General features: G+C 45.8%; 1 protein-coding gene across 1 annotated transcript in view; it reads right to left on the bottom strand.

Moving 5' to 3' along the window:
* The window catches only part of RASGRF2 (Ras protein specific guanine nucleotide releasing factor 2), an 839,627-nt gene that overhangs the window by 670,689 nt on the left and 154,916 nt on the right, over window positions 1-14,022 (bottom strand). The gene's annotated exons all lie outside the window — the stretch shown is intronic.

Here is a 14,022-nt window from a genome sequence, read left to right as displayed (position 1 = left end):
TGATCACTACTTGGAGATAATTTAATTGATTTATACTGTTTGCAGTGAAATGCTATGGCAATAGATCGCGTCTAAGTCCACAATTTGCCGACAGACATCTTATAGCTTGACATAACACTGGTCGATTGTGTTAAACAATATTCTGCTAACAGACATCCGACAGCTTGATGTGATGGTGATCTATCATTTAGCTTCAATGTTGATGCTTGGTTAGAGAATACAGTGCACAACCTGTTACCAGTTTGAAATATCTCAATCGCCAATAGGCTTACAGCACATACATTTGAATACATACTTATAATGTCAACATTTGCATATCCTATATAATAATTCTCACCTCCAATGTTCTAATGTGCCTGGTACCGTGGCTCCCTTGGAGGTGGTCTGCTAGGCAGTTTAGAATGCACTGACATCAGTGATGTCACTGACAGCTGATTCCAAGGCAATGGGAGGAGTAGGGAAACAGCTGTCAGTGCCCCCCCCTCTCGGCGCAACACCCAAGCCCCTGCCCTGCAAAACCGCGTGTTTCCCTACTTCTCCCCCTGCCTACCAATCAGCTCTGTGCCCCCCCCTCGCCGCAACACCCAAGCCCCTACCCCCCCTCGACGCATCACCCAAGACCCTCCCCCCGGTGCATCACCCAAGCCCTACCCCCCCCCCTCAGGCACATCAACCCCCTCGCCACCCGCAGCCGCCAATACTAACGCTGTCCTGTGGAGCAGCAGCGGCCGGTACAAAAAGAAAAAAGCCAAAAAAAGATTTTTAACCTGAAACGCGGCTCCGTAGACAGCCATCTGGCATTGGCTGTCGTCGCTGCAGCCACTCCTCCTCTCCCCTCCACGTCACTGCCCCTGCAGGAAGACCCCGGAGGAGCGCAGCGACGTCAGAGGGGAGAGGAGGAGCGGCTGCAGAGATGACAGCTAATGCCAGATGGCTGTCTACGGAGCCGTGTTTCAGGTTTAAAATCTTTTTTTGGCTTTTTTCTTTTTGTACTGGCCGCTGCTGCTCAACAGGAGACGCAGCAGCGGCCGGACAGCGTTAGTATTGGCGGCTGTGGGTGACGAGGGGGTTGATGTGCCCGAGGGGGGGGTAGGGGCTTGGGTGATGCGCTGGGGGGGTAGGGGTTTGGGTGCTGCGCCAAGGGGGGAGGGGAGGGTCGCTGGACATGGGTGGCTGGAGGGGGGCAGGGGGAGGGGAGGGTCGCTGGACATGGGTGGCTGCAGGGGGGGCAGGGAAGAGGGAGGTGGGGAGGGGGTCCTGAGACCAGATAGGTGGCTGCAGGGGAGGGCAGGGGAGACAGAAGGGACGCTGCAGGGGGGCAGGGGGAGAGGAGGGTCACTGGACATGGTTGGCTGCAGGGGGGGCAGGGGAGAGAGGTGGGTCGCTGGACATGGGTGGCCACAGGGGGGGCAAGGGGAAAGGAGAGGAGAGTCGCTGGACATGGGTGGCTGCAGGGGGAGAGGAGAGTCGCTGGACATGGGTGGCTGCAGGGGGAGAGGAGGGTTGCTGGACATGCGTGGCTGCAGGGGCAGAGGAGGGTTGGTGGGGAGGGGGTCCTGAGACCAGATGGGTGGCTGCAGGGGGGGCAGGGGAAACAGGAAGGACGCTGCAGGGGGGGGATTACCTTGCTAGCGCCCGTTTCATTGCCTACCGAAACGGGCCTTTTATACTAGTTGCTTATATTCACGAACAGGTTTTTCAAGACCGGAGGATAAGTTTGATGACTCTTTTGACATTTTGACGGACAGTAAGTTTAATATCCTATTTGCACACTTATTAATAATTTATTTTTTAATGGTATAACTTTATGAATTTTTGTTAGAGATAGGAGGAAAGACATATCAGAATTTTGCCATTTCGGGTCAGAATTTAGAACCATTATAAGTTTATAATTTTTAAAGTAGAATATTAAACATTGTTTTATTTGTTTTATCTATGGACCATAAAAACTCAACGTAAATTTCAATTGATTTTGAATCTATGGTAAATAAATCTCTTTTATGCATGTCTAGCTATGTCACAATCTTTAGCTATGATAAATTGGCTTACTGGTTTTCTCGTAAGCATGTCTAGCTAGGTCACACTGTTTTATTGGACCTTATAAATCTCTTTTATGCATGTCTAGCTAGGTCACAATGTTTAGCTATGTTAAATTGTCTTATTGTTTTATTGGACCTTACATATATTCTATACTATTTCCGCTTTAACAACGATATCTACCTACAAATCATGGGTACTGCAATGGGCACCAGGGCAGCACATCAATATGCTAACCTCTTTATGGCTGAACTGGAAGAGACATTTCTGAATACATATCAGACCACACCCCTAAAATACTACCGGTATATGGGAAAATGAGATTCTTACCTTGATAATTTTCTTTCCTTTAGTCATAGCAGATGAAGCCATTACGTATGGGTTGTGTCCATCAACCAGAAGGGGGAGATAGAGAGCACTCAACTTTTCACAGTGCCTCATGGCCAGCCAGCTCCACTGCCTCTTCAGTATTTGAAGCTTCCAAAGCAGTATGGCAAACCGCAATGGGAATAACATGAACTTTCCTCACAGCGAACGATGGCCCCTTAACAAGGGCATGAACTCAAAAGGAGGGAATGAACACATCCTCCTGGAGGGAAAAACTCGTCCTCCTTATTGTATAACTGGAGGGGATACACGCAACCTCCTGGAGGGAATAAACTCATCCTCCAAAACTAAACTGGAGGGAATGGACTCATCCTCCTATAAGTGAGCATGAATCCTGAAGACTGTCTTCCAACTTTCTCCCAAGGAAGGAACTTCAGGAAACAAGAACAGAACCTGAAACAGATTCACAGCATACAGACAATCATACAGGGAGGGCTCATGGCTTCATCTGCTATGACTAAAGGAAAGAAAATTACCAAGGTAAGAACCTAATTTTCCCTTCCTTGTCATCAAGCAGATGAAGCCATTACGTATGGGATGTAACAAAGCAATCCCTATATAGGGTGGGAATAGGTCACACCACGCGCCAGCACTTGTGCTCCAAAACGCGCATCCCTCCTAGCAGCCACATCCAGCCTGTAATGTCGGGCAAAAGAGAGCTTAGAAGCCCATGTTGCTGCATTGCATATCTCTTGACGAGAGTGTGCTCCAGTTTCAGCCCAAGAGGAAGAAATCGCTGTGGTAGAATGCGCCTTAAAGGCTACAGGCGGAGACCGGCCGGCAAGCAGATAAGCTGAAAAGATAGTTTCTTTGAGCCAGCGGGCAATAGTGACTTTAGACGTTGGAGACCCTCTGCGAGGACCTGATAGCAAAACAAACAGATGATCATAGATCCTGAAAGAGATAGTAACTCGCAGATACTGCGCACATCCAACAGGTGCAACTGCCCAAAAGATTCTGGAAACTCCTCCTTATCAAAGGAGGGCAAGAAAATAGGCTGGTTTAGGTGAAACGCTGAAACCACCTTAGGCATGAAGGAAGGCACGGTCCGAACCATTACCCCGGACTCTGAGAATTGCAGAAATGGGTCTCTTACAGGACAGCGCCTGGAGCTCTGACACCCGTCTCGCTGAAGTAATGGCCACAAGAAAAACGGCCTTTAGTGTCAAATCTTTCTCCGATGCTCGCCGAAGCGGCTCAAAAGGAGAAGCCTGCAAGGCCTTCAAAACTAGCCCCAGGTTCCAAGCCGGACAGGGTGCTCGTACGGAAGGCTGGAGCCGAAGCACCCCACTAAGAAACCGTGCCACATCTGGATGAGCAGCTAACGACACGACTTCAACCTTACCACGAAGGGAGGCCAACACTGCCACTTACACCTGCAGGGACTTATAGGCCAAGCCTATTTGTACACCATCCTGCAAAAAGTCCAGAATAGGCGAGACAGGAGCCCGCATGGGTGTGATTGCTTTAGAAGCACACCAAGACTCAAACTGGCGCCAAATCCTGGCATAAGCCACGGAAGTGGAACACTTGCGGGCCTGCAGGAGAATGGAAATGACTGTGTTTGAATAGCCTTTGTCCCTCAATTACGCCCTCTCAGTCGCCATGCCATAAGACCAAAGCGGCAGGCATCCTCCATGGCTACCGGGCCCTGTGACAACAGGTTCAGTACCAGAGGTAAAGGAAGGGGAGCCTCCACTAGCATCTGCCGGAGGTCCACATACCAAGGCCTCCTGGGCCAATCCGGGGCGATGAGGACCACTTCTCCTGGGTGCAGCCGAATCCGCAAGAGCAGGCGCCCTATCAAGGGCCACGGAGGGAACACATATAGTAGGCCCGGAGGCCAGGGCTGCGTCAAGGCATCCAACCCTGCCAAACGAGGATCTCTCCGTCTGCTGAAGAACCACGGAACTTTGGCATTTGAACTTGTCGTCATTAGATCCATCACGGGCTTGCCCCATTTGGCACATATCTGCAGGAATACTTCGTCTGCTAGTTCCCATTCTGCTGGATCGATCTGATGCCTGCTTAGATAATCGGCTTGCACGTTGCTCTGACCTGCAATGTGAGCTGCCGACAGAAACTGAGGATGCAGCTCGGCCCAGTGGCAAATCTGTTCAGCCTGCGCGGCCAGTGCTCTGCACTGAGTGCCGCCTTGTCGATTTATATAGGCCACTGCTGTTGTGTTGTCCGACATCACTCTGACAGCCAATCCTTCCAGGGTCACTTGAAAGGCCAGAAGCGCCTGAAACACCGCTTTCAACTCCAAGCGGTTGATGGACCACTCCGACTCCTCGGGTGTCCATAGACCCTGGGCATGCTTCCCCTTGCAATGTGCGCCCCAGCCCTTCAGGCTGGCATCTGTCACTACTAGACACCAATCAGGGAGCGCCAGCGGCATTCCTCACTGCAGCATGCTGTCTGAGAGCCACCACTCCATGCTGAGTCGGGCCGCAGGGAGCCAAGAAAGTCTGCATTGATAATCCTGAGAAACTGGAGACCATCTTTGAAGTAGGGAATACTGTAGAGGTCTCAGGTGCGCTCTCGCCCAGGGCACCACTTCCAATGTAGCTGTCATCGATCCCAGCAGCTGGACAATGTCCCAAGCTCGTGGGCGGGGCATCCTCAGGAGCAGACGGACCTGATTCTGAAGCTTGCACCGCCTTAGCTCGGGTAGGTATACATAGCCCGAACCTGGCCCCCAAATATTCTAGAGATTGCGAGGGGGTCAGGTGACTTTTGGCCATATTGGCGACCCAGCCTAGAGATTGAAGTACTGAGACCACTCTGGCTGTAGCTTGATAGCTCTCTGTTATAGAGTCTGCTCTGATGAGCCAGTCGTCTAGGTACGGGTGAACCCTGATACCTTCTCGCCTGAGAAAAGCAGCTACTACCACCATTACCTTCGAAAAGGTTCGGGGAGCTGTGGCGAGGCCAAAAGGCAAGGCCCGGAACTGGAAATGTTTTCCCAACACCGCAAACCTCAGAAACTTCTGGTGCGGGGGCCAAATTGGTATGTGCAAGTAAGCTTCTTTCAGGTCTAGAGACGTGAGAAACTCTCCTGGCTGTACCGCAGCAATGACGGACCGTAGGGTTTCCATGTGGAAATGCCGCACTCTCAGGGACTTGTTTAATTCTTTTAAGTCCAGAACAGGGCGAAAGGACCCACCTTTTCGCGGCACCACAAAGTAGATGGAGTATCGGCCGTAGCCGTGTTCGGCGGGAGATACCGGGGACACGGCCCCTACCTGAATCAGACCTTGCAAAGTCTCCTCTACCGCCACCCGTTTGGCGGCAGAACCGCATCGGGACTTCACAAACACGTCTCTTACTGGGGCGTTGAATTCTATTCTGTAGCCATCTCTGATCAGGTCCAGAACCCACTGATCTGAGGAAATATTGGCCCACTCCTCAGCAAAGAGGGAAAGACGTCCTCCGATGACAGGAAGCGAGGAGGGGGCCGGCACACCATCATTGATGGGTCGCCCCTGAACTCCAGGCCCAGAGCTGGTGGCTGCGGAACGCTTGTCCAAGCGAAAGGAGTTCCTCTGCTAAAAAACGGGCACGAGAAGTGAACCCAGCAGAACGCCCCGGGCGGTACCTTCTAGCTTCACGGAAGCGAGGTCTATAAGAGGAGTGGACCGCCTGGCCCTTGGAGGAAGGCCTCGGCCTATCTTCGGGCAAGCGCTGGGGTTTAGGATCTCCCAGGCCTTTAACAATCTTTTTTTCAACTCCTCACCAAATAGGAGAAGGCCTTGAAAGGGCAACTTCACCAACCTTTGCTTAGAGGCCATGTCCGCTGCCCAATGTCGTAGCCAAATAAGACGGTGAGCCGCCACTGCTACTGCCTTCTGCACCTGACTCTGGCTCCTCAGACCACGAAGGCCTGCCACAACTCTCCGAATCCTCACAGCCCGACCATGGGGGGGGGGGGGGGGAAAAGGAGGTGCACCACAATCTGAAGGGGAAATTAGCCCTTCTACGCTTTTCTTTATGCCAATTATCAGGGAAAATAGCCTCAGCGGGCAGTCCCAGGTCAGAATTGTTGGATTATTTGTAGTAAATAATTAGCAGATTTTAGTACACACAGCTTCAGCTTTAGAAATGTTAATTTCTTTCTTCATCTCTCTCTCATTCACCCCTGAATAATTCACTGCTGAGTCACTTTAAAGTTGAAGTAACAAAACATCTGTTTACTCACAGTTTGTAGTTAGATTATAATCAGACAGGCTTATATATACATATTACTATACATTTGTATTATCAGCTCCTTCCATGTGCTTAGATGGTAATGGATGCTCACACCACCATAGATCCTCTCAGGTTAGGAGAGATCATGAGCTCCATGTGCTCCATGTGCTGCATCTAATGTGTCTGCTGCATCTATCCCCCACAGGAAGTTGCATAGCTGTGTGACCTCTCTAAGTAATTCACATCAGAGGTCACAGAGTAATCACAGAGAAATAATAGGTGACAGGCAATGCATGTAAAATACAATTACATTCCAACAAACCCCTTCTCATGCATAACTGTCATGCAATTATTTATTCATACAAAGTCCAAGCTTTATACGCAGATTCACAAAATGTTCTCTGGGTAACGGTTTGGTCATGATGTCAGCTGTCATCTCACTGGTGTGACAATAGTGTAGACTGATGACCCCTTCTTTCACCAACTCTCGCACGTTGTGGTATTTCGTTGCGATGTCCTTGGTGCGTGACTGAACCTTGTCATTCTGTGACAGTCGGATGCAGCTCTGATTATCTTCCATTATCTGGATTGGTCTCTTTTCAGCTATTCCGAAATCCAGCATAAGTTTTTCAATCCACATCAGTTCTCTGCACGCTTCCGATACAGCCACATATTCAGCTTCTGTAGAAGACAAACTCACAATACTTTGTTTATGACTGGCCCATGAAATTTGTACATTTCCATACATAAACACATATCCACTTGTGGATTTATAATCAGAATGATCCCCTGCCCAATCTGAATCACAGTAACATATTAGTTTTGGATTACTATTGGCTGAAATCTTTAATTTACAATCAATGGTACCCTTTAAATACCTTACCATCCTTTTAACTGCAGTCCAATCTGATTTGGTAGGTGAGCTGACCCTTCTGCTCAAAATTCCTACTGCATTTGCTATATCAGCCCTGTATGTGGTAGCTAGATATAAAAGCTTACCTATGGCTGATCTATATTGGATGTTATCTGGTAAAGGTTCTCTTACTGTTTCATCCTTCAGAAAATCAGTGATCATGGGAGTGCTTACAACTTGGGCATCTTGCATACCTAAACTTTCAATAAGCTCATTTATTTTCTGCTTCTGGCTTAGAAGATAAGAACCATCATTTTGTTTCTCAATTTCTATACCAAGATAGTATGACACATTACCAAGTTCTTTTATCTCAACATTGTGGTTTAAACACTTTACAATGTCCTTGTACTCTTGCTCACTTTCGCTTGCAATGAGCAGATCATCAACAAAAGCTAAAATGTATGCATATTGTCCATTTCTGCACCTAGTGTACAAGCATTTATCTGCTTCACCTTGCTTAAATCCTAAATTTGTCAATATTTCATGCAATTTTTCATTCCAACATTCTGCACTTTGCTTTAATCCATAAAGACCTTTGTTTAATTTACACACTAGCTGTCTTTGTTTTGTATTTATGAAACCTGTTGGCTGTTCCATGTACAAGTCTTCAGTTATATCTCCGTGAAGAAACGCTGTTTTCACATCAATGTGGTTGACTTGCATGCCTTTTGAGACTGCAATGCTCAGAAGTGTTCTTATTGTCGTATGTTTCACTACAGGTGCAAACACTTCATCAAAATCTTCTCCATATTTTTGAAGATATCCCTTTGCCACTAATCTGGCTTTATACCTTTCCACTTTTCCTTGTGCATTCCTTTTTAACTTGAATACCCATTTGCATCCTATAGCTTTCTTGCCAGGAGGTAATTTTGTAAGAATCCAAGTATTATTTTTATCCAATGCATCAATTTCTTCTTGTGCAGCTTTATGCCATTCAGCAGCTTCTTCTGCTGGCATTTTCTCAATCTCATCCCATGTTAAGGGCTCTTGAGCTTCTGCTGACTTTGTTAGGTAAGACAGTCTTGGGGGTGGAACACCTTTGTTTTCCCTGGATGAGCGTCTGACAACAGGTTGGTCTGACCTTTCCGCATCCTCTAAATCTGAGAGTTCTTCTCCAATTGATTCCCCTTCTCCAACTGTACTGTCTTCTTCAATGATCCTTTCTGTGTCTGCTTCCTCTGTCTGTTCCTCGTTAGATACAGATGAGTTGCTTTCAGACATCTGCCTTGGTATGGCATTTATATACACTGGCATGTCTATTATGGTTCTAGTTTCATATTCTGGATGATAAGGCTCATCTGGGATAATCCAGCCTTTATCAACCCTTTTGTTTTCATCAAAATATGTAACATGTCTTATGCCAACAATGCCAGTTTTCAGATTCAAAATTCTATATCCTTTGTGTCCTGGAGCATAGCCAACTAAAATGCCCCTTTCTGTTGTGGAATCCAGCTTATGCCTTCTTTGCTTTGGTATATGAGCATATGCTGTACTTCCAAATGTTCTTATGTGTGACAGGTTTGGCTTCCTACCATGCCATGTCTCATGTGGTGTGCGCTCAGCGCCTTTAGTTGGCATTCTGTTTTGTAGGTACACTGCTGTGAGAATGGCTTCCCCCCATAGTCTTTTAGGGAGATTGCTATCTGACAGCATACATCTGGTCATTTCCACAAGTGACCTAAATTTTCTCTCTGCAACAGAATTTTGCTCTGGTGTATAAGCTACTGTTGTGATATGCTGAATGCCTTCTTGTTCTAGAAATGTGCGCATGCTTTGTGAAGTGAACTCACCACCATTGTCGGTCTGAAGAACCTTTGGTTTTCTTTCAAATTTATTGCTCACCATGGCTACGTATTTCTTCAGCATGTCTGTGACTTGACTTTTCTCTTTCAGCAAATAGGCCACACAGTATCTAGAGAAATCATCCAAGAATATTAGCACAAATCTGTTATTTCCCAATGATGGGATATTAAACGGTCCACATAAGTCACTGTGTATTAAGTCCAGCACTTTATTACTCCTATTTCCTGTGTATGCAGGAAATGAGGGTCTCACACCTTTTTGAGTAACACAGTCTATGCATTTCTCCATATTACCAGCATCTGCACTTATCTGAATGCCGGTGGCCAGTTGCTTACTGTAAAGATCCTGGATCACCTTAGAATCACGATGTCCCAGGCGGCGGTGCCAGATTTCCAGACTACATTTACCATCATTCTTCCTTACTTGCGCCATATGTGAGGCTTCACCTGAAATGCTCAGCTTATAAACATCATTATGCATAAAAGCTTCAGCATACACTTCATCATTTTTAGAGATTGTGCACTTACTGTTTTCAAAATGAATCACAAATCCCTTCTTATCTAATGTAGATACACTAAGCATATTGCAAACTGCTTGGGGAATATACAAGACATCACTTACAGGAATTTCTTTAACTTCATTAGACACTTTGCATTTTAAGAATCCAATACCTTTTGCTTGGATCTTAGCAGTCCCTGCGTTTGCAGTTTTAAGAATACCTTCCTCTGGACACATTTCCTGAAAGAAATCCTTACAATTGGTTAAATGGCATGTGCTCCCCGAATCCAAAGTCCAAGTACTTTCATTTGAATTATTATTTACCATAGTCAAAGATTTTTCTGCCATTAGAAAGCCCTTGTGTTTATCTTTGTCCTTCATACATTTCCTGGTTTGAAAATTCTTTAGTTCCATTGGCTTAGGTGAGCTAGAGGGAGTGTTTTGTGTTTCCTTACACCATTTAGATACATGTCCCTCCTTTCCACATGAGTAGCAAATCAGCTTGCCCTTGGGTGGAGTTTTCCCATAGCTCCGCCTTCCTCTGTTCTTTGCCAAGAAATTTGTTTCATTTCTCTCTGACTTGCTTTGAGAACACATCTCCTCAGAATCATTTATTATGCATTCCTGCCTTAGTTTTGATGTTGTCTGTTCAAAAGATTGCCCTTCAATGGCCTCATTTACAGACCTAAAAACATCAAACTTCTTTGATAGTGAGGTAAAAAGAAATGCTCTTTTCAATGCATCACACATGGGAATTCCAGAAAGTTCTAGCTTTTGAAATGAAGACATAAGATGCATAATGTGATCATTACATTTACTTTTATCCCTTAATTTGGTTTCATTCAACTCTGCCAGCCAAATTGGTTGCTGCTTTGCATATGTAGTTGCATACATAGTTCTCAGTTTATATAAAATGTCCTTTGGTGTATCTTTTCCCTCCACTAATATGGCTTGTTTCTCTGAGAGAGCTTCCAAAAGCATGCACTTCACATAATAGTTTGCATTGTCCCATTCAGCCATATTTTCAGCTGTTCTGTCTTGGTCTAAGCATATATTTAATCTTTTTGCTCGAAGGAGACATATGAATCTTAGTTCCCACTGCCGATAATTAAACTCAGTTAATCTAGGCACCTTGAGAGAATAGAACAATGGTGAATTTCTTCCCTCAGCCATTTTCTTAGCCTTCTGTCTGCTGTGTGGGGGGGAGAGAGAGACAGACTGAATCTTTCCTTTAAAACTTAAGAGAAAAAATGTGGCCTTTTTTTCTGCCTGGTAATATTTCTCTTCTTTTTCAATTCCTGAGCCCTGGGCCCATAACCCTTTTGTTGGATTATTTGTAGTAAATAATTAGCAGATTTTAGTACACACAGCTTCAGCTTTAGAAATGTTAATTTCTTTCTTCATCTCTCTCTCATTCACCCCTGAATAATTCACTGCTGAGTCACTTTAAAGTTGAAGTAACAAAACATCTGTTTACTCACAGTTTGTAGTTAGATTATAATCAGACAGGCTTATATATACATATTACTATACATTTGTATTATCAGCTCCTTCCATGTGCTTAGATGGTAATGGATGCTCACACCACCATAGATCCTCTCAGGTTAGGAGAGATCATGAGCTCCATGTGCTCCATGTGCTGCATCTAATGTGTCTGCTGCATCTATCCCCCACAGGAAGTTGCATAGCTGTGTGACCTCTCTAAGTAATTCACATCAGAGGTCACAGAGTAATCACAGAGAAATAATAGGTGACAGGCAATGCATGTAAAATACAATTACATTCCAACAAGAATCCACCGGGGGGGGGGGGGGGAACAATAGAAGGGGCCTCAGACGACCCTTGAGGGAGAGCTCTTTTCAGCATTTATGCTTTATGCAATAATAATACAAAATCAGGGGAGAAAAACTCGCCCTGGGCACCCAGATCCCGTCCGGGGCTAGCCGCTCCCTGAATAGCTTCAATTCGAGGTCCCTCCCCCCCCCCCAGGCTCAGGGCTCTCCGTCTCTACGGAGGCCGCACCATGCGGAGAATTCAAAATGGCGTCCGCTGTCAGCTTTGAGCGGGAAGAATCATCGCTCGACATGCTCGGGCCAGCTCTTACACCTGTACAGCATGATTTACAGAGCCCCGCTGCTGATTTGCGCTTGCCACACCGGGAACAGCACTTTACATTCTCTGCAGCCATCGCCGAAAACAGCGGGAAAATTCAAAATGGCGGTTTCGCGCCAAAAACGCCCCGATCGCGGGCCCACCCCGGAGGAGTGAGAAAACACGCTTACCTCACTGGACCGAGTATCACAGCTCCGGTCCCATAGAAGAATCAAAGGAAAACCTCTATTCTATTTTTTTTTTTTTTTTAACGCTGTGAGGAAAGCAGAGGTAATAAGAACATCCGGAGGCTCAGATGAGTGGGAAAGGCAGGGAAAGGGTGCCTGCATCCACTGAGTGGGAAAGGCCAGGGAAAAGCAAGCTAATATGTCCACATCCACGGGGGAATGGGTAAGGCAGGGAAAGGGCTAACCTATGTGCCTTCAAAGTGAAGCTGCTATAGCCTCTAACACCCCGGCTAACAACTGGCAAGCCAGGAGCCACCCCCAGGCAGATTTTTGATGGAGCTCGAAGAAGCTGCAGCCACCCTGCTTGGGGAGATAGAGAATACTGAAGAGGCAGTGGAGCTGGCTGGCCATGAGGCACTGTGAAAAGTTGAGTGCTCTCTATCTCCCCCTGCTGGTTGATGGACACAACCCATACGTAATGGCTTCATCTGCTTGATGACAAGGAATGATAACATTTTTATGATTTGGACTGAGGGGGAAGAAACTCACACAATTTTACAGTTCTTTCAATACATACCATCCTACAATCAGATTCAAAATTGACTACTCCCCAGAAAAAGTCAAGTTTTTGGACACCACAGTTTCAATCAGCAATGGCTACATACAAACATCCATATATAGGAAACCCACAGACAAATGCAGCTACCTCCATAACTCCAGCTTCCACCCTTCACATACAAAAAAATTCATTATTCATAGCCAAGCCACAAGAGACTTTGAGGCTGCAAAACTGTGGCAAAGGGCGGGGTATAAATGACCTAAATAAATAAAATACCACCGTATCTACTCTGACCCAGGGGACAGAGATAGGCACCTCAAAATCCTGACTGCATCCTTCGAACAGAAAGGCTACAACCCCAAAATAATCTCCAAGAATATTGCTTCCTCTCTCAAAACACCCAGGGAAAATCTGCTACAATACAAAGAAAAGAAAACCACAGACAGAAACCCCCTTGTAGTGACATACAACCCAGAGCTGGAAAAACTGAGGAAAATCATAAGAGATCTGCAGCCACTACTCCAGGAGGATGAATTACTGAGAGAGATATTCCCATCCCCACCAGTGCTGGCCTTCCGACAGCCACCCAATTTAAAACACAAGCTAGTGAGAAGCAAGCTCTCAACAGAGACCCAAAGAGAAGAGAATTGCACACATCCTTGCAATATATCCAGCTGCAAGCTATGCCAAAACATTTCACAAGACCCCACAGTCATTCACAAAGGAAAAATATACAATATAAATGAATCCTTCACATGCTCATCTTCCAATGTGGTATATGTCATACTACTTAACATTTAACATCCAGTGTAAAAAATGTGATGAAGGATGCTATATTGGAAAAACAAGCCAGATGCTGAAGAAGAGATTTAATTTACATAGACATCATATGAAAAATGCCAGTGCCAACCAGGATGTTACCTCTGTGGGACAGTACTTTACAGAACTAGAACATTGTACTAATGATTTTATGGTGAGAATACTTAAGGGAAACTTTAAAACAATACAGGAACGCAAGACCTTTGAATTCAAAATGATTAAATATTTTTACACCCACCAGACAGGACAAAGATCTGTGCTTTCTAGTCCATTATAAACCATGAAATTTCACTGCTTTGTCACCCTCTGATCACCATGCATATCTCCCTGTCCCCATCCTCTCAGCCCTCTCTGTTTCTCACCTAGCCCACCCCTCCCTCATCCTTTCAGACCATCACTGAAATACTTTGCTGTTACTTATCAAAATTTGCTTATTTCTGATCTGACAAAGAATGGCTACCTTCGAAAGCTAATCAAAAAATGTATTAAGTTAGTCCAATAAAAAAGGTATCATCTTATTTTCTTTTCTCTGCTTT

Source organism: Microcaecilia unicolor, chromosome 2 (genome assembly GCF_901765095.1).
Source record: "Microcaecilia unicolor chromosome 2, aMicUni1.1, whole genome shotgun sequence".
Lineage (NCBI taxonomy): Eukaryota > Metazoa > Chordata > Amphibia > Gymnophiona > Siphonopidae > Microcaecilia > Microcaecilia unicolor.
The sequence above is the reverse complement of the archived record's forward strand: the minus strand, read 5'-3'. Positions and strand labels throughout refer to the sequence as shown.